This window comes from Bufo bufo, chromosome 2 (genome assembly GCF_905171765.1).
Source record: "Bufo bufo chromosome 2, aBufBuf1.1, whole genome shotgun sequence".
In the NCBI taxonomy this organism is placed as follows: domain Eukaryota; kingdom Metazoa; phylum Chordata; class Amphibia; order Anura; family Bufonidae; genus Bufo; species Bufo bufo.
Window position 1 is genome coordinate 556366524 of NC_053390.1, and position 18764 is coordinate 556385287.

Sequence of the window (18764 nt, forward strand, 5' to 3'; positions counted from 1 at the left end):
CCGTCTCGCCAAGCCCACTTGAAGAGGGACATGAGGAAATCTTGTGCACTGATTCCCAAAACGCGAGCATCCACAGTCAGAAAAAGTGGACGGTGAGGAACGGCAATTAGTGTTTCACGAGGTGGATGATGATGATGATGATGATGATGATGATGAGACACAGTTGCCAATAAGTCAACCGCAATTAGTGTCTCAAGAGGTTCATGATGAGGATGAGACACAGTTGTCAATAAATTAGGTCTTGTTAGGTCAACAAGTCAGGAGGATGACCAGAGTGAGGAAGTGGAAGAGGAGGGGGTGGACGATGAAATCACTGACCCAACCTGGGAAGTTGGCAAGCAGAGCGAGGACAGCAGTACAGAGGGGGAGGGATCCTGAGCACCGCAACTGGCTGGAAGAGGCAGTGGGGTGGCAAAAGAGAGAAGGTGGGCCACACCAAACAGGCCCACAACTGTTCCTCGGAGCACCCCCTTGCGGCAATCTCCCTTGCCAACGGGTAGGTGTTCCGCAGTCTGGTGCTTTTTTGAGGAAAGTGCAGACGATAAAAGAATTGTCATTTGCAAACTATGCCGTACCAAAATGAGCAGGGGCGTGAACACTAGCAACCTCACCACCACCAGCATGATCCGCCACATGGCAACAAAGCACCTTAATAGGTGGGCCGAACGCCTGGGTCCACAATCAGTGTCTGTGGGTCACAGCACTGGCTCCTCTTCCCCTGTGAAACGTGCTGGCCAATCTCCTGTCCAAGACGTAGGCCCGGATGCCTCCCGCCCTGCACCTTCGCAAACACCATCATCTAGCACATCCACTTCTGTGTCCCAGCGCAGCATACAGATGTCCATACCCCAGGCCTTTGAACGAAAGCACAAATACGCAGCCACCCACCCACAGGCCATAGCACTAAATACGCACCTTTCAAAACTGCTGGTCCTGGAAATGTTGCCATTTAGGCTTGTGGACACAGAGGCTTTCCGTAGCCTGATGGCGTTGGCCATCCCTCGTTACTCAGTCCCCAGCCGCCACTATTTTTCCCGGTGTGCCGTCCCCGCCAACACCAGCATGTGTCCCATAACATCACCCGTGCCCTGAACGACGCAGTTATTGGGAAGGTCCACTTAACGACAGCTGGAAAGTGCTTTTTGCCAGGGATGCTACACTTCCCTGACGATACACTGGGTGAAAGTTGTGAAGGCTGGGAGCGAGTCGCACCCTGGGATGGCACAGGTGCTACCAACACCAAGGATTGCGGGCCATACTTCCATCAGGATTTCTGCCACCACCTACATAAGTGGCTGCAATCCCCTTCTCCTCCTCCACCTCCTCCTCCACTTCCACCTCTGAATTCTCATCTTGCAGCATCAGTCAGCCATCAGTCAGTAGCTGGAAGCAGTGTAGCACTGCAGTGGGGAAGCGGCAACAGGCCGAGCTGAAGCTGATCTGTCTAGGGGACAAACAGCACACCGCTGCAGAGCTGTGGCAGAGTATAAGGGACCAGACCAAGCTGTGGCTGTCGCCACTCAACCTACAACCAGGCATGGTCGTGTCGGACAATGGCCGTAACTTGGTGGAAGATTTGGAGCTCGGCAAGTTCACACACAATCCATGACTAGCCCACGTGTTCAACTTAGTGGTTCAGCGGTTTATCAAAACCTATGCCAATTTGCCTGAGCTACTAGTGAAGTTGCGCCGTGTGTGTGCCCATTTACGAAAGTCATCTACAGCTGCCGCTGGTCTGGTAACGCTGCAGCAGCTCTTGCAATTGCCAGCTCACCGACTGTTGTGCAACGTGAGCACGCGCTGGAACGCCACGTTCAACATGTTGGACAGGCTTTGTGAGAAGCAGAGGGCAGTAGTGGAATACCAGCTGCAACATGGTCGTCGCCTTTCCAGTCAGCTTTCGCTCTTCACAAGCGACGAGTGGGCATGGATGTCTGACCTCTGTGAGGTTTTACGCAACCTTGAGGAATCAACACAGATGGTGAGCGGCGATGCCGCTATTATCAGTGTAACCATCCCACTTTTCTGTCTACTCAAACGCTCGTTGCTCACAATTAAGGACGATGCATGTGGAAGAGCTGGAAATGGGGGAAGACAGTACACAGGGTGATAGCCAGACCACCCTCCGTTCATCTTCTCATGAAGGTTTAATGCTCGGGTTCTCCCATTGACTTCAATTGTGCTCGGGTGCTCTGTACAGCACCCGAGCATCCCGAGGTATTCTACTCGAGCAACCGAACACTTTGTTTGTAAGTGAGAAAATAATTGTATCAGAACAAGCCATTCCTTCTTCCGACACTACCTTGTATGTATAAACCCGGCAACTATCTGCACCCAATAAGGAGCAATTTTTGGAACATTGATTTGATATGCTCTTTAAAATTAAAATCAAACAGGGTGTTTGCCCATATATGTCAGCGTCACTCTGACATTATTTACTTACAAGAGGTGCACACCAATGATCACTGTTCCAGTACCTCCCATGGCAGTGCATGGAAAATACGGAAATAAAGCAGCACAGCAAGTTAGTTTCCGAGTTATGGAGCTACTGAAACAGCAAGCTCTGGCTAACTCCGCCGTTTTCTGGGCGGCTGGTGGTCGGGACTAGGGATCGACCGATATTGATTTTTTAGGGCCGATACCGATAATTTGTCAACTTTCAGGCCGATAGCCGATAATTTATACCGATATTCTGGGTATTTTTATTTTTGAGGAAAAAAAAATTTTTCCTACACAAATCTGCTGAAAATTAATGTTTATTGTTAACGTGTATTATTTTATTTTTTTTGTAAATCTTTTTCATTTATACTTGAATATTTTTGTGGTTTTTTTTTTTACTAACTTTTAGCCCCCTTAGGGACTAGAACCCTTGTCCTATTCACCCTGATAGATCTCTATCAGGGTGAATAGGATCTCACACTGTCCCTGCTGCTCTGCGCTCTGTGCACACAGCAGCATGGAGCTGAACATAGCAGCCAGGGCTTCAATAGCGTCCTGGCTGCCATGGTAACCGATCAGAGCCCCAGGCTTACACTGCTGGGGCTCCGATCGGAGGAGCAGGGGAGAGGGGATCCTGTGGCCACTGCCACCAATGATTAATCCTGGGGGGGGGGGGGGGGGGGGGGCGCACTGCGCCACCAACGTTTTTACTATTGGGATGGGGGTGGGGGGCGAACTGCGCCACCAATGATTAATACTAGGGGGCTTGAGGGGGGGGCGCACTGCGCCACCAATGAAGATACCTCTCTCATTCACATACAGGAGGCGGGAGCTGGCTGCAGAGTCACATAGCCGGCTCCCGACCTCTATGAGCGGTACCTGCGATCCGCGGCACCTAAAGGGTTAACTACCGCGGACAGCAGCTGCCGTTCATAGAGGTCGGGAGCCGGCTATGTGACTCTGCAGCCAGCTCCCGCCTCCTGTATATGAATTAATGAAAGACTCATCTTCATTGGTGGCGCAGCGGCCACAGCCCCTCCACTCCTCTTGTCTCCTCTCCTGCCACTGGCGGCAGCGGCGGCAGCAGCAGCAGCACAGGGGGAGGAGACACTGCTTCCTTCTCCCCTGTGCTGCGGAGGGAACACGGAGAGCGCTGAGAGCAGCGCGTTCTGTGTTCCCAATACGTTATCGGAATATCGGCAAAATAGATGCCGATAACGTTCAAAATCCTCAATATCGGTAAAACCGATAATCGGTCGATCCCTAGTCGGGACTGTGTCTCATGTCGCCTTAGTAACGGCAAGATGAGACAACCCCTTTAAGGTTTTATTCATTGTTGCATTCTGAAAGCAATACCTGTTTAATTTTTTCCCCCCATCACTGAAGCTAAATGTGAGCTGATTTTTTGGGGGATGATTTGCATTTTTCAATGGCACCATTTTGGGGCACGTGTAACTTATTGACTACACTTTATTAAAGGGGTATTCCCATCACAGACAAAGGGGGCATATCGTTAGGATATGCCCCCATTGTCTGATAGGTGCGGGTCCCATTTCTGGAACCCGCACCTACGCCGAGAATGGAGCCGGGAGAGTGGTGGCTGGAGGACCCTGGGTTTCCGGCAGGGCTGTGGCGTCGGAATCGAAGAGTCGTAGGCAATTTTTGGTACCTGGAGTTGGAGTCGGCAAAAATGAACCGACTCCTACTCCTACTAAATTTAAATTGGAATAAAAAAAAAGCAAGTTTAAATGTCCCAATTCACAAAAAGTTATAATTAAAGGGAATCTGTCACCTGCTTTTAGCATTTTAAGCTTTCAACATTGCCATGTTCAATAAAGTACCTTATTTCCTGCAGTGGTCTTCTTACTTTATTTCGTTTTGTCATTTTGATTAAAAAAAAAGCTCTTTTTCTGATGCTAATGAAGCTCCAAGGTGCCCAGAGGGGCGTTTTTTTTCCTCTCTGGAGCCCAGTGACGCCCCCCTGCAGTGCCCAGCCCGCCTTAATTTGAAGCCCAAGAACACCTCCTGATCCTGAAATTACCTCCCACAGCCCCGGCAAACGGTTCCGCCCCCTTATCTTCTACCTTCAAGAAATACCCCATTCTTCTTCCTGTCGGCCACCAGAAATCTCACGCAGGTGCAGTACCGCCTGCACGATCATCAAGCTCCTGAGGCAACAACGCTCAGATTACATCACTGGGCTCGGCGCATGCCCAGTGAGACTTTTGAGGCTGTTGCCCTGGTGGCCGACAGGAAGAAGAACAGGGCACTTCTTGAAGGTAGAAGATGACGTGGCGAGGGGGCGGAACCGTTTGCCGGGGCTGTGGGAGGTAATTTCAGGATCAGGAGGCGTTCTTGGGTTTCAAAGGCGGGCTGGGCACTGCAGGGGGGCGTCAATGGGCTCCAGAGAGGGAAAAAAACGCCCCTCTGGGCACCTTGGAGCTTCATTAGCATATCAGAAAAAGAGCTTTTTTTATCAAAATGACAAAACAAAATAAAGTAAGAAGACCACTGCAGGAAATAAGGTACTTTATTGAACATGGCAATGTTGAAAGCTTAAAATGCTAAAAGCAAGTGACAGATTCCCTTTAATTACTTCTCTACTGTAAGAATAAAGGCCAATGCATGCAGTGCATCACGTTACCGCAAAAGGAACACGTTAAGTGACCATGAAGAAGCATGCTTTTCATATGCTTCACTATATGGCACGCAACGCACAGTTAAGGAGCGGCAATACTTATACTTTCCATTGTGTTGTGTTCCGCTGTTACAGGGAACGCAACGCCCATGGTTAACCTAGCCTCTCACTGATAACTGATTAAGTAAATATGTTTTTTGCAGGACTAGAGACACTTGTATAACTGAAGGGAATGGGTAGTCAATAGTTCAAGACTGAAGCTGTAAACCATTTGAGAAACTGCTGTCATTCAGCTAAGGCTATAAAAACTTGTAAACTCAGATTGTTAGCTTAAACTTTAAACATGACTATGGGATTCTACTAGGGAAATCATGTTTTAAAATAAATCCCCCTTCCTGGATCCTCCCACTGCCCTATCTTCAGCAGAAGATCAGCACACAAAGGAGAAGGCAGCAGCTTCCTAGCCAGTAGTTCTGTGCTAATGACATGTATGTTGCCTTTCTTTCCTTCAAGGACTGTATAAAATACATTTGCATATTAAATACAGGGGAGTCGGAAGTACCAAAAACTGAGGAGTTGGAGCATTTATCTACCGACTCCACAGCCCTGGTTTCTGGGGTCCAGCCACCGCCAAATGCTCTCCCCATACAAGTAAATGGTAGCGCACTGCGCTTGCGCGGCTACCGCTCCCATTCATTTCTATGGAGCCGACGGAAATAGCCGAGCCAGCGCTCGGCTATTTTCGCTGGCCCCATAGAAATGAATAGAGGGAGGCTGCGCATGAGCAGTGCGCCCTCCGCCACCTTCCCCGCTCTGTTCTCGGTGTAGGTGCGGTTCCCAGAGGTGGGACCTGCACCTATCAGACAATGGGGATATATCATAGCGATATCCCCCCCATTGTCTGTGATGGGAATACCTCTAATTTTTTCTACAGCAGGAGTAGGCAACCTCCGACACTCCAGCTGTTGTGAAACTACAACTCCCAGCATACATACTTGCTCTGCTCTTCTCTGAACTCTCATAGAAATGAACGGAGCATGCTGAGAAGTGCTGAAGGTTGCTGACCCCTGTTCTAGCGCTTTCCAAAAAAAACTAACAAACACCAATTTGAGGAGTTTTTCCCCCCACTTTTTCAATATTACACCATTCACCCGGCGGCTGGTTTAGGGACTGTGGTGAGGATACCATTACCTTTACTGAAAAGTGGCTCATAGGGGAAGTGGTGGGATCAGCAAAATCAATGGAGCAGGTCCCTAATAGGACTGGCCCAGGCAGTCATGAAGGATGACCTCGGTGATCAATGGCTACCTTTTGTCTTGGTGCAGATGAGCACAACTGATCCATAGCTGTGGGCAGCTGGATATAGTAGTGGCAGCGCCAGGCTTGCCAGTGTGGTGTTGTGAACATTTGAGCTCCCTAACTTTATAACGTTTAGGGCTCATGCACACGAACGTATTTTCTTTCCGTTTTTTTTTTGTTTTTTTTTGTGGACCGCATGCAGAACCTTTCATTTCAATATGTCCTCAAAAAAAAGGAAGTTACTCGGTGCTTATTCCGTTTCCGTATTTCCGCTCCGCAAAAATATAGAACATGTCCTATTATTGTCCGCATTACGGACAAGGACAGTACTGTTCTATTAGGGGCCAGCTGTTCTGTTCCGCAAAATATGGAACACACACAGACGTCATTCATATTTTTTGCAGACCGCAAAATACATACGGTTGTGTGCATGAGCCGTTATAACGATATGTGCATTTATTGGAGGTTTGATGTCCGGGAGGAGGGGGCTTGTGCCCATCTTCTACACTGTGGTATGCCTAGTGCAGGACTTGAGGGGGCAGAACATGAGAACTATGTGCCCTAGATCACATTGCCTTATAGCTAACAAATGGGGGCCCTATATGCTGCTCTTGCACAGGGGCCCCCCTGCTGTTCACTAAGGAGGTAATGAGGCCACTTCTACATTTTAATACCTAGAGCTCAGTGTGTATGGAGATGTATGACAATTCATGGTTCTGCCTCCACTCACAATACACTCCTGTCAGTTACCTCAGGGAACCTCACGCTATCCCAGCAATGTCAGCCGGCTGGACTCCTCCACAGTGCTGCAGTCTTGTGTAATCCCAACCTTCTGTTTCTATTCTAATGCGAGCAAATGTATGGGAAAAAAAACAGTCACTTACAGGAAGCACGTCCATTCAGACTCCTGCGCTACCACTGCACAGCCAGCAGATGGCGCCGGAGTTGAGCATAAAGACCCATAGCGTTGACCTTGCCTGGCGTACAAGAGCGTCGCCTTTGCTTTCCAACTCTATGATCACTGGAGGTTGCTGCTTTCAGAAGACGTCATGGGCGCTCTTTAGTGACGACACCATAATCTGAGCGTGAAGTGACTGAACGAATCAGAATCTCCCGTGTATCTCCATGGAGACGGGTTTCCTTCTAGTGCTGAAAGTTCTTGCAGATATCCAATATACTAGGTTGAGGAAGCTTTATTAAAGGAAGTCTTTTTGCCCTCCTTGCCATACACATTGCTCTGTCATAGCTGGATTTGGGGTTGTTCCTTTTGCAGGACGAGTTTTCCGTCCCCTAAATTTTTGCATTTTCATTTTTTCCTTTCTGCCTTTTTGAAGCCATAATATTTTTATTTTCACATAGCCATATGAGGATTTGTTTTTTTGTGGGATAAATTGTACTTTTTAATGCTACCATTTACAGACTTCCCAACCTGCAAAAACTCATTTCAGGGAGGTTTTCTTTTTTTTTTTTCACAAACTTTTTATGACATTTTCCAGACATATGCAGTATCTGCACACTTTGCTCTATGATGTGGAGGACTGGGCTCATTACCCTGCCCCAAATTATCATATTTATGTATATGATTAAAGGGATTCTGTCACCACCTATAAGCCCTGTGAGCTAAACATATGCTCATGTCCAGGGTAGCATTCTGATTTCTAAGGTGGCCTTATAAAAGCTATTTGTGGCTTTGTTCTGCGGAAAACAGGTTTTACTAACCTGTCAATCACTGAATTAAGGTGCCCAAGGAGGGGAGGTCTGTGGATGCATGGTGCCCGGCCGCACGCATCGGCGTTCGTGCCCAGCGCCGCCTTCTACTCCTCAGTGCCGCCTCTACCTCTCCCTCCCTCCTCCCGCTTTGATATCCCGCGCGTGCGCACAGGCTCAGCCCGATGCGCCGTTGCGGACTGCTGGCATCGGCTTCTTCTTGCACTGTGCGCACGCGCGGAGAAGGGGACACTGCTACAGGTTGCCGGAAAGGTTTACTGCGAGTAAACTAGAGATGGGAAGTTCGGATCTTTCACATGAATCGGTTCATTCGCTGAGCTGACAAGAAGCAAGGGAACCGAAGCTTAGGTTGCGCAATGCGCATGCGCGGATGATGGAAGCTTCAATTCACTTGCTGACTCGCTGAGTCGGCTCTTGGTCTGAGTCAGGAAGTTTATTCTTTAAAACCCTGTGTGTAATTATCTACCCCACTGTAGGAAAAAAAAAAAAACATCCAGGGGGGGTGAATTTAAATAATATAATTAAAATCATTGAGGGTTAAATGTATTAAAAAAAAATACATCTCTCTCAATAGATATATAGCTACTGAATGAGACAGAAGGAGGGATGCCTTCAACATATATATCTCCTTGAGAAGCCAATTTGACCCTAAAGGGTTTATTCAACCTGTAATCTAAACTCTGTCCTGTCACTTCTCTTATCTCTCTGCTCTGCTATCTGACTGAGATAAACCTTCGGGTGTCAGGGAGCCGCTATCTAATAGCGGGAGACTCCCTGAACCTTCGCGAGACTTGAGATCCCTGCATTTACTATTGCATACAACACTGTGGGAAGTGGGGAAAAATAAAATCACAGAAATATAGTGGCAAATATGGGGGAACTGCTCAAACCCCAAACACTGTAGCGTGTTTCTCATTGGGGGAGCAGTCCCACCGCATGTGGACCGCAGCAAATGACTATCCCCAGCAAAAAATGCATACAATGGAGGATGCCGGCGCGGTCCACATGCACTACAAAGGCATCCTACACAAAACGGAGCATTGTGCGGATGAAAATATAATTATATAAATCACAGAAAAAATGCACCAAACGGATATGCCACTGACTATACTAGCTGGTCATACAAGCAGATATTAAAAGCGGAGACTTTTGCCAATATATTCCTGTCAGGAACACATCGGAGTCTGTGATTTATACGATTATATTTTCATCCGCACAATGCTCCATTTTGTGTAGGATGCCTTTGTGGTGCATGTGGACCGCGCAGACATCCTCCACCGTATGCATTTTTTTGCTGGGGATAGTCATTTGCTGCGGTCCACATGCGGTGGGACTGCTCCCCCAATGAGAAACACGCTACAGTGTTTGGGGTTTGAGCAGTTCCCCCAGAATTGCCACGATATTTCTGTGATTTTGTTTTATATGTATTGAATGTGCCTTTACCTGGCATTCAAACACTCTTTTGCACCTGGTAACCTCCATCACACGGTCTGATATGGGTGTGGCTTACAGTCTGGCTTTGTTCACATTGCACTAGTTGTCCTGCTAGGCGTTTGTGTGGAAGCTTGGCTGTGAGCTGGATTACATCATCTTCAGACCTTGTTCACACCATAGTTAGCGTAGTGGTAGGACCCTTGCCATGCTGAGTGACCGTGACGTGGTGCATGATGGGCTCCGATGTGTTCCTGACAGGAATATATTGGCGAAAGTCTCAGCTTTTAATATCTGCATTTATGACTAGCCCGTATAGTCAGTGGCATATCTGTTTGGTGCATTTTTTCTGTGATTTATATGATTATATTTTCATCCGCACAATGCTCCGTTTTGTGTAGGATGCCTTTGTGGTGCATGTGGACCGCGCCGACATCCTCCATTGTATGCATTTTTTTGCTGGAGATAGTAGTTTGCTGCGGTCCACATGCGGTGGGGCTGCTCCCCCAATGAAAAACACGCTACAGTGTTAGGGGCTGAGCAGCTCCCCCAGAATTGCCAATATATTTCTGTGTTTGTGTCTTGTTTTATATGTAGTGTGTGTGCCTTTACCTGGCATTCAAACATTCCTTTGCACCTGGTAGCCTCCATCACATGGTCTGATATGGGTGTGGCTTACAGTCTGGCTTTGTTCACATTGCACTAGTGGTCCTGCTAGGCGGTTGTGTGGAAGCTTGGCTGTGAGCTGGATTACATCACCTTCAGACCTTGTTCACACCATAGTTAGCGTAGTGGTAGGACCCTTGCCATGCTGAGTGACCGTGACGTGGTGCATGATGGGCTCCGATGTGTTCCTGACAGGAATATATTGGCAAAAGTCTCAGCTTTTAATATCTGCTTGTATGACTAGCTAGTATAGTCAGTGGTATATCCGTTTGGTGCATTTTCTTTTTTTTCCTGTGATTTATAAGTGGGGAAAAATGCCCAAATGGGGTGGAATTGGACCAAAAAAAAATGCAATTCTGCCACATTTTTCGTCTCTACGGCAATCCCTTTGCAGTAAAACTGGCCTGTGCCCTTCATTCTCTGGGTCAGTACAATTACAACAATACTACATTTATATAGTTTTTGTTGTTTTTTTTATACTGGAAAAAATTTCATTTTTTTATAGTTATGTCTACAGAGCTGTGTGGGGGCTCATTTTTGCAGGGCAATCTGTAGTTTTTATTGATACCAGTTTGGAGTGTGTGTATTACTTTTGCATCACAATTTATTCATTTTTTATTTTTATTTTTTCAGTGTAAGTGAAGCAATGAAAAAATTGTAAATTGTTTTTTTTCCGTTAAGCCATTCGCCGTATTGGATAAACATTTTTATATTGTAATGGTTGAGACATTTTGGGACATGGCAATGCCCATGATCTTAGTTTTTTTTTTTTCAGATTAAATTTTTTATTGAGTTTTTCAAATAAGTAGATAAAAATGCGATACAAAAGGTATCAAATTGCAATGTCATGCAATGCCTTATACATTGTAGAGTAATCTCCAGACAAAGGAGGTAACAAGGTATAATTTCCCATGCGTAAAGGCAGTAAGAACATGTGGCAACACATGAGCGGGAAAAAAATAAAAAAAAATCACATTGTTTACATGAAGCAAAGAAGGCTATATGAATCTAAGCCTAATAAGCATGTACATAACAAAAAAGAAAGGGAAAAAACAAACATAGGGGAGCACAGAACAGTAGGACACAGACAAAGAGGAAAGGCCTAGGGGAAGGAGAGGGTAGGGGAATGCGGGATTATAGACTGGCATTACGGAACTCATCTGATCCTCGGAAAGTTTCCCAAGGGCCCCAGGTTTGAACTAATCGAGAGGTGTCCTGAGGAGAAACGCAGATGAGATCTTCCATCCGCTGATGTAGGGCAATTTCTTCAAACCATTCCTCCGGGGAGGGAGGCGTAGGTGATTTCCAATGGCGAGGGACGACCGTTTTAGCAGCCTGTAACATATACTTAAGGAGCGAAACCTTAAAAGCAGGGATAGTCAGATCGAAGATAAACAACAAAAGTGCTTCAGGAGCGTTGGCAATGGGTATTCCCGTCACTACCCGCACAATACGGTGCACAAAGTTCCAGTAAGGTCGCAGGATGGTGCAATTCCACCAAATGTGTAGCAAGGTGCCTTCGTCAGTACAGCACCTCCAACAGCGATCCGAAGCAGATGGAAACCATCTGTGGAGCACAGACGGCACTCTGTACCACCTGGAAAGGACTTTATAATTTGTCTCCTGCGCCTTAGTGGAAATTACTGCTTTATGAGAAAGAAGAAAAGCCCGTTTCCATTGAGATGGGGTGAGGTCATTCCCCAGATCACGATTCCAGGCGTGGCAGAAGGAGGGGAGCTGGTCAGAGGTCTGGAGAACAAGCAAGTTGTAAATGGTGGAAATGTCCCTGAAGACAGCAGAGGGGGCAAGACACATTTGTTCAAACACCGTAAGGCTCCTGCGTAAAGTGTGGGTGGCACGTATAGAGGAGTAAAAATGTTGGAGTTGTACGTATTCAAAGTTATGCCTGGGGCGTATTAGAGAGGGCTCCATCAATTGATTTAAGTGCTTCAATCCCGCGGTAGTGAGGACATCACAGAACTGAAGGGGGCGCAATTTAGTAGCAGTGAGGAAGGGTTTCGAAGATTGTCCTGGGCGAAATGCTGGGTTATCAGTGATCGGCGTTAGAGGGCCAGACGTATCAATGAGGAGTGTACGCCGATTAATGGACGCAATTGACGCGAAAGTGTGATTGGCTGTGAAGGACAGTGGGGGGATTTTAAAACCCGGCTTGCCTGCTAACCATGGAAGGACCGTGAGCGCGTATGAGGAAGAGGCGCGTGCAATATTGACCCACGTTTTACTGGAATCTGAACGCAACATGTCCAAAAGTCTGGCGTATACCGCGGAGTAGTGATATAGTTTACAATCTGGCAAACAAACACCCCCAAGTTCTTTAGACCGGGTCAGAACCTCCCATTTTATTCGCGGCCTACCAGGGGCCCACACAAAACGCGTGAAACAGCGTCTGAGTTGTGACCAAAAATTGAGCGGTAATCGGATGGGTATGGTTTGCAAGAGGTAAAGCAGCTTGGGCAGTAGGTTCATTTTCCAAATGCTGACCCTGCCGAACCAAGAGAAGTCTCGGCGGTGCCATGCATCTAGGTCTTTCTGGAAGCTTCGTAGAAGTGGGGCAAAGTTCAACTTGAAAAGGGCGGGTAGCTCCGTCGAGATTTTAACCCCAAGATATTTAATCCCCGCCGATGGCCACTTGAATGGGAACGTAGATTTAAGCGATGAGACTAGTGTTTGAGGTAAGGATATATTCAGTGCCTCTGATTTGGTCATGTTGATTTTAAAATTTGTCCATTTACCAAAGAGTGCGATCTCTCGCAGAAGGGACGGGAGGGCGATATGGGGGTTAGTGATATATAGCAAGAGGTCATCCGCAAAGGCCGCGCATTTATGTTCCACATCGCCAATCGTGACCCCTGAGATGTCTGGGTTAGCACGGATCGCGGAGAGGAGGTGCTCCATTACTAGAACGTACAGAAGAGGAGACAGGGGACATCCCTGGCGCGTGCCATTGCGGATGAGAAAGGGCACCATTGATTCTAATTCTGGCCGAGGGCTGGTGGTAGAGACTCAGTATTTTTCCCAAAAAGATTTGGCCCAAACCCAGTTTAGACACGACAGATCGAAGAGAGTGCAAAGATATACGATCGAAGGCTTTCTCCGCATCTAAGGACAAAATCATAAGAGGGGTGTTGGAGACTTTTGCGTGGTGTATAATGTCCAAGGTCCGGAGAGTGTTGTCGCGAGCCTCCCTTCTCGGGACAAAACCCACCTGGTCGTTGTGTATTAGAGAGAGCTAGAAAGCGTTCAATCTATTAGCTAATAATTTGGCGTTTATTTTTAAATCTACGTTCAACAAAGAGATGGGATCTTTGTCGGGCTTAGGGATAACCGCGATGTGGGCCATAGTGGATTGGGGGGGAAAGGGGTCTTGGGGAGACACCGCATTGAAGACCTTCACCAGAAAGGGAGCAAGGATGGTGGAGAAAGATTTAAAGAAGCCAGCGGTGAACCCATCAGGGCCCGGACTCTTACCGCCCGGAAGGGACGCGATCACTTCCTTTAGTTCCCCTTCTGAAAAAGGCGTCTCCAAGGTAGTAGCCTGTTCGGTGGATAATTTAGGACAATCGCTCAACGGGTAGGGAGAATCGTCGGATTCCCTAGCAGAAAGGTCAGGAAGATTGTACATGTCAGTATAAAAGGACTGGAAGGACGAGGTAATCTCCTCTGTCGTGTGCAATAATTGGTCCCGAGAGTTTTTGACCGCTGGGATATGGGAAGCAGCAATATGACCCCTAAGTGCCCTAGCCAACAAGCGGCCACACTTATTACCGTATTCGTAGAACTTACTGCGACATTTTTGAACTATTCGCTTGTAGGAAGAGTCCAGTAACAGACGCGCGTCCATTCGTGCACTATGGAGGTCTCTGAGCACCGGTAGAGAGAGGGCACGCTTGTGGGCTAGTTCCAAGGAAGCCACTTTCTGCAAAGCAGCCCTGAGTAAGGCAGCTTTTTCTTTTTTAAGGCGCGAGCCATGTTTAATGAGGATCCCCCTGAGAACACATTTAAGGGCTTCCCATTGCATAGGGAGGGGCGTGGGGTCCGAGGCATGATCAGACATGAAATTAACAACAGTGTCAGTGAGAACTTGTGTGCATACAGCGTCGAGGAGGAGAGACTCATTCAGACGCCATGTCCATTCACTTTTAGTTAAGAACGGGAGGGTGAGGGAGCAATACACCGGCGCATGGTCAGACCACAAAATACTGCCAATGGAGGTGGAGTCCAACCATGACAGGGCGGATTGCTAGATTAAAATGTGGTCTACTCTACTATAAGAAGAGTGCGGGGCCGAAAAAAATGTGTAGTCTTTGTCCGAGGGATGTTGCAAACGCCACGGGTCAAGCAGTTGCAGTTGCAGCAGTGCTCTTTTCACTTTCTTAATAGCTGTATAGGAAAGGGTTGCCCGTCCCGAGGAGTTATCAAGCGTGGGGTCAAAAGTGAGATTAAAATCCCCGCTAAAAATGACCGTTCCGCGAATTAGGGGGAGGGCCTTGTCCACTAAGTCAATTAGGAATGCAACCTGATTTTGGTTTGGGGCATAGGCGTTAATAATTGTGAATTCCCGTCCTCCCATCAGGAGCGTGAGAATAATATAACGAGCTCCGGGGTCAATGACACAGCCCAGCACCTGGTGAGGGAGAGATTTATGTATCGCTATGGCAACACCTTTTGACTTAGTGTCTGGATTATCTGCAAAGTGCCAGGAGGTGTAATATTTATTACGAATGGCAGGAGCCTTACCGTGCCTGAAGTGAGTCTCCTGGAAGCATACGATCTGGGCCCTTTGTCGATGGAGATGATAGAGCACCTGGGATCTCTTTTCTGGGGAATTAAAGCCCTTCACATTAAACGATGCCAGTTTGAGTGACGTCATACCTGTGACAGGGGGGAGGGGAAACACGCAAGGAAAGGACACTAGGGATAAGGATAAGGAGGGGAAGAAAAATCGACAAACAGTAGGAGAAAAGAAAAAAAAAAGGGGAGTTAACTATCAGGGTCCAAGAGACCAAAGGAGGCAGTCACTAGGGAGCTGAGATTCCCCAGGGGGTGCCTCAAACTAGATCTTAGTTTTTTTATTGTTTATTTTAATTCTGCGGAAAGGGGGGGCGATTTAAATTTTTATCTTTTTTTAAAACTTCAGAGACCAAGTGCATCACAGCAAAGGAACCACTTAGATGTGGAGGTCATCATTGACAACCGCATCTAAGAGGCTAAACTGCTTGCATCTGAGTTATCTCAAGTGTTGTCTGTTACAGCCAGGCTTCTGCTTGTAATGTCTCATTCACACATCAGTGATTGGGAGCCAAAACCAGGATTGGAGCCTCCACAGACATAGGGTATAAGGGAAAGGTCTGCACCTGTTCTGTGTTTAGAGCCGCACCTGGTTTTGGCTCAAAATCAGTGATAGAACTCACTGACTGTGTGAATGAGGCTTAAAGGGAGTCTGTCATCACAGTTTCACCTTTTTAACCCTTCCCATAGCTTTCTAGCAGCATTACAGTTGATAAAAACGTTACCTTTATAAGCAATCATGGACTTATAAAACTGGCAAAAATCATCTTAGTAGGATATGCAAATTAGGGCTCGCAAGTGCCCTTGGGCCGCGTCAACCTCGTAAGTGCCCAGGCAGCTCTGCCTTATCGTCGCTTCCCCCTGGCCAGTAGAAACTAAGATTTAGTCTTACTGGTAAATGGTTTTCCAGGAGTCCGACATGACAGCACCACTGGAGGATGTCCTATTGATCTCTGTAGGGACAGAAAGCGAGAGAGATTAAAAGGCCCCTCCCCGCCCCCATTCTCCAATGTTTTCCAAATTACTACACTGGATAGAATCATAGTAACATAGTATATAAGGCTGAAAAAAGACATTTGTCCATCCAGTTCGGCCTGTCATCCTGCAAGTTGATCCAGAGGAAGGCCAAAAAAAAAACTGTGAGGTAGAAGCCAATTTTCCCCACAAAATTTCTTCCCAACTCCAATCAGGCAATCAGAATAACTCCCTGGATCAACGACCCCTCTCTAGTAGCTATAGCCTGTAATATTATTACACTCCAGAAATCCATCCAGGCCCCTCTTGACTCTTTTAGTGAACTCACCATCACCACCTCCTCAGGCAGAGAGTTCCATAGTCTCACTGCTCTTAGGCCTCTTTCACACTTGCGTTGTCCGGATCCGTCGTGTACTCCATTTGCCGGAGGTGCCCGCCGGATCCGTAACACCGCAAGTGAACTGAAAGCATTTGAAGACGGATCCGTCTTCAAAATGCGTTCAGTGTTACTATGGCAGCCAGGACGCTATTAAAGTCCTGGTTGCCGTAGTAGTAGTGGGGAGCGGGGGAGCAGTATACTTACCGTCCGTGCGGCTCCCGGGGCGCTCCAGAATGACGTCAGAGTGCCCCATGCGCATGGATAACGTGATCCATGCGCGTGGGGCGCCCTGACGTCACTCTGAAGCGCCCCGGGAGCCGCACGGAGGTAAGTATACTGTTCCCCCACTCACCACTACACTTTACCATGGCAAACAGGACTTTAGCGTCCTGGCAGCCATGGTAACCATTCAGAAAAAGCTAAACGTCGGATCCGGTAATGCGCCGAAACGACGTTTAGCTTAAGGCCGGATCCGGATTAATGCCTTTCAATGGGCATTAATTCCGGGATCCGGCCTTGCGGCAAGTGTTTAGGATTTTTGGCCGGAGCAAAAAAGCGCAGCATGCTGCGGTATTTTCTCTGGCCAAAAAACGTGTCGGTCCAGAACTGAAGACATCCTGATGCATCCTGAACGGATTTCTCTCCATTCAGAATGCATGGGGATAATCCTGATCAGGATTCTTCCGGCATAGAGCCCCGACGACGGAACTCTATGCCGCAAGCCTTCTACAAGATCATTAATAAATATATTGAAGAGAATAGTAGGGATCGACCGATATTTATTTTTTAGGGCAGATACCGATAATTTGTGAACTTTCAGGCCGATAGCCGATAATTTATACCGATTTTCTGGGAATTTTCATTTTTGAGAAAAAAATAAATTCCTACACAAATCTGCTGAAAATTTATGTTTATTGTTAACGTGTATTTTTTATTTTTTGTTGTAAATGTTTTTCATTTATACTTAATATTTTTGTGGTTTTTTTTTTTTACTAACTTTTAGCCCCCTTAGGGACTAGAATCCTTGTCCTATTCCCCCTGATAGATCTCTATCAGGGTGAATAGGAGCTCACACTGTCCCTGCTGCTCTGTGCTCTGTGCACACAGCAGCATGGAGCTGAACATGGCAGCCAGGGCTTCAATAGCGTCCTGGCTGCCATGGTAACCGATCGGAGCCCCAGGATTACACTGCTGGAGGGGAGAGGGGATCCTGTGGCCACTGCCACCAATGATTAATACTGGGTGGGGGGCGCACTGCGCCACCAATGTTTTTACTATGGGGGTGGAGGGCGCACTGCGCCACCAATGATTACTACTGGGGGGCTTGGGGGGGGCGCACTGCACTCTCAATCATTCATATACAGGAGGCGGGAGCTGGCTGCAGAATCACATAGCCGGCTCCCGACCTCTATGAGCGGTAGCTGCGATCCGCGGCACCTGAGGGGTTAACTACCGCGGACCGCAGCTACCGCTCATAGAGGTCGGGAGCCGGCTATGTGATTCTGCAGCCAGCTCCCGCCTCTTGTATATGAATTAATGAAAGACTTATCTTCATTGGTGGCGCAGTGGCCACAGCCCCTCCCCTCCTCTTGTCTTCTCTCTTCTCATTGGCGGCAGCAGCAGCACAGGGGGAGGGAGACACTGCTTCCTTCTCCCCTGTGCTGCTGAGGGAACACAGAGAGCACTGAGAGCAGCGCGTTCTGTGTTCCCAATACGTTATCGGTATATCGGCAAAATAGATGCCGATACCTGTCAAAATACTGAATATCGGCCGATATCGGTAAAACCCTAGAGAATAGGGCCCAATACTGACCCCTGAGGTACCCCACTAGTGACAGTGACCCAATCTGAGTGTGTACCATTAATAACCACCCTCTGTTTTCTATCACTCAGCCAGTTACTTACCCACATACAGACGTTTTCTCCCAGTCCGAGCATTCTCATTTTATATACTAACCTTTTATGTGGTAGTGTCAAATTCTTTGGAGAAGTCCAGATATACGACATCCATTGATTCAGTCTAGAACTTAACTCCTCATAGAAACTGATAAAATTAGTTTGACATGACCGATCCCTCATGAAGCCATGCTGATATCCAACTTATTTATTTGAACTCACAATGTTTAACATCACATTTATTCATAAAGTCAGAACAAAAGAAACAAGGGGGGGTATACCGGGTGCTGTCATGTCGGACTCCTGGAAAACCATTTACCGGTAAGACTAAATCTTAGAACTAGACCAAGTAGCTGCCTTGCAAATTTGGTCAACAGAGGCCTCAGCTTTCTCTGCCCACGAGGCGGCCATGGCCCTGGTTGAATGGGCTCTTATAGTCAAAGTGCAGGATACACCCTGAAGTCTGTAGGATTCCATGATTATCTCTTCTATCCATCTAGCCAA

The 18764-nt window shown here is 47.4% G+C and overlaps 1 protein-coding gene across 1 annotated transcript in view; it reads right to left on the bottom strand.

Moving 5' to 3' along the window:
* LOC120991681 (cytochrome c oxidase assembly protein COX18, mitochondrial) overlaps nt 1-7306 on the bottom strand; it is a 62875-nt gene extending 55569 nt beyond the window's left edge. Inside the window, 1 exon segment of the mRNA XM_040420481.1 lies at nt 7261-7306. The gene's annotated coding sequence lies outside the window, so the exon portion shown is untranslated.
* Nucleotides 7307-18764: the final 11458 nt, after the last annotated feature.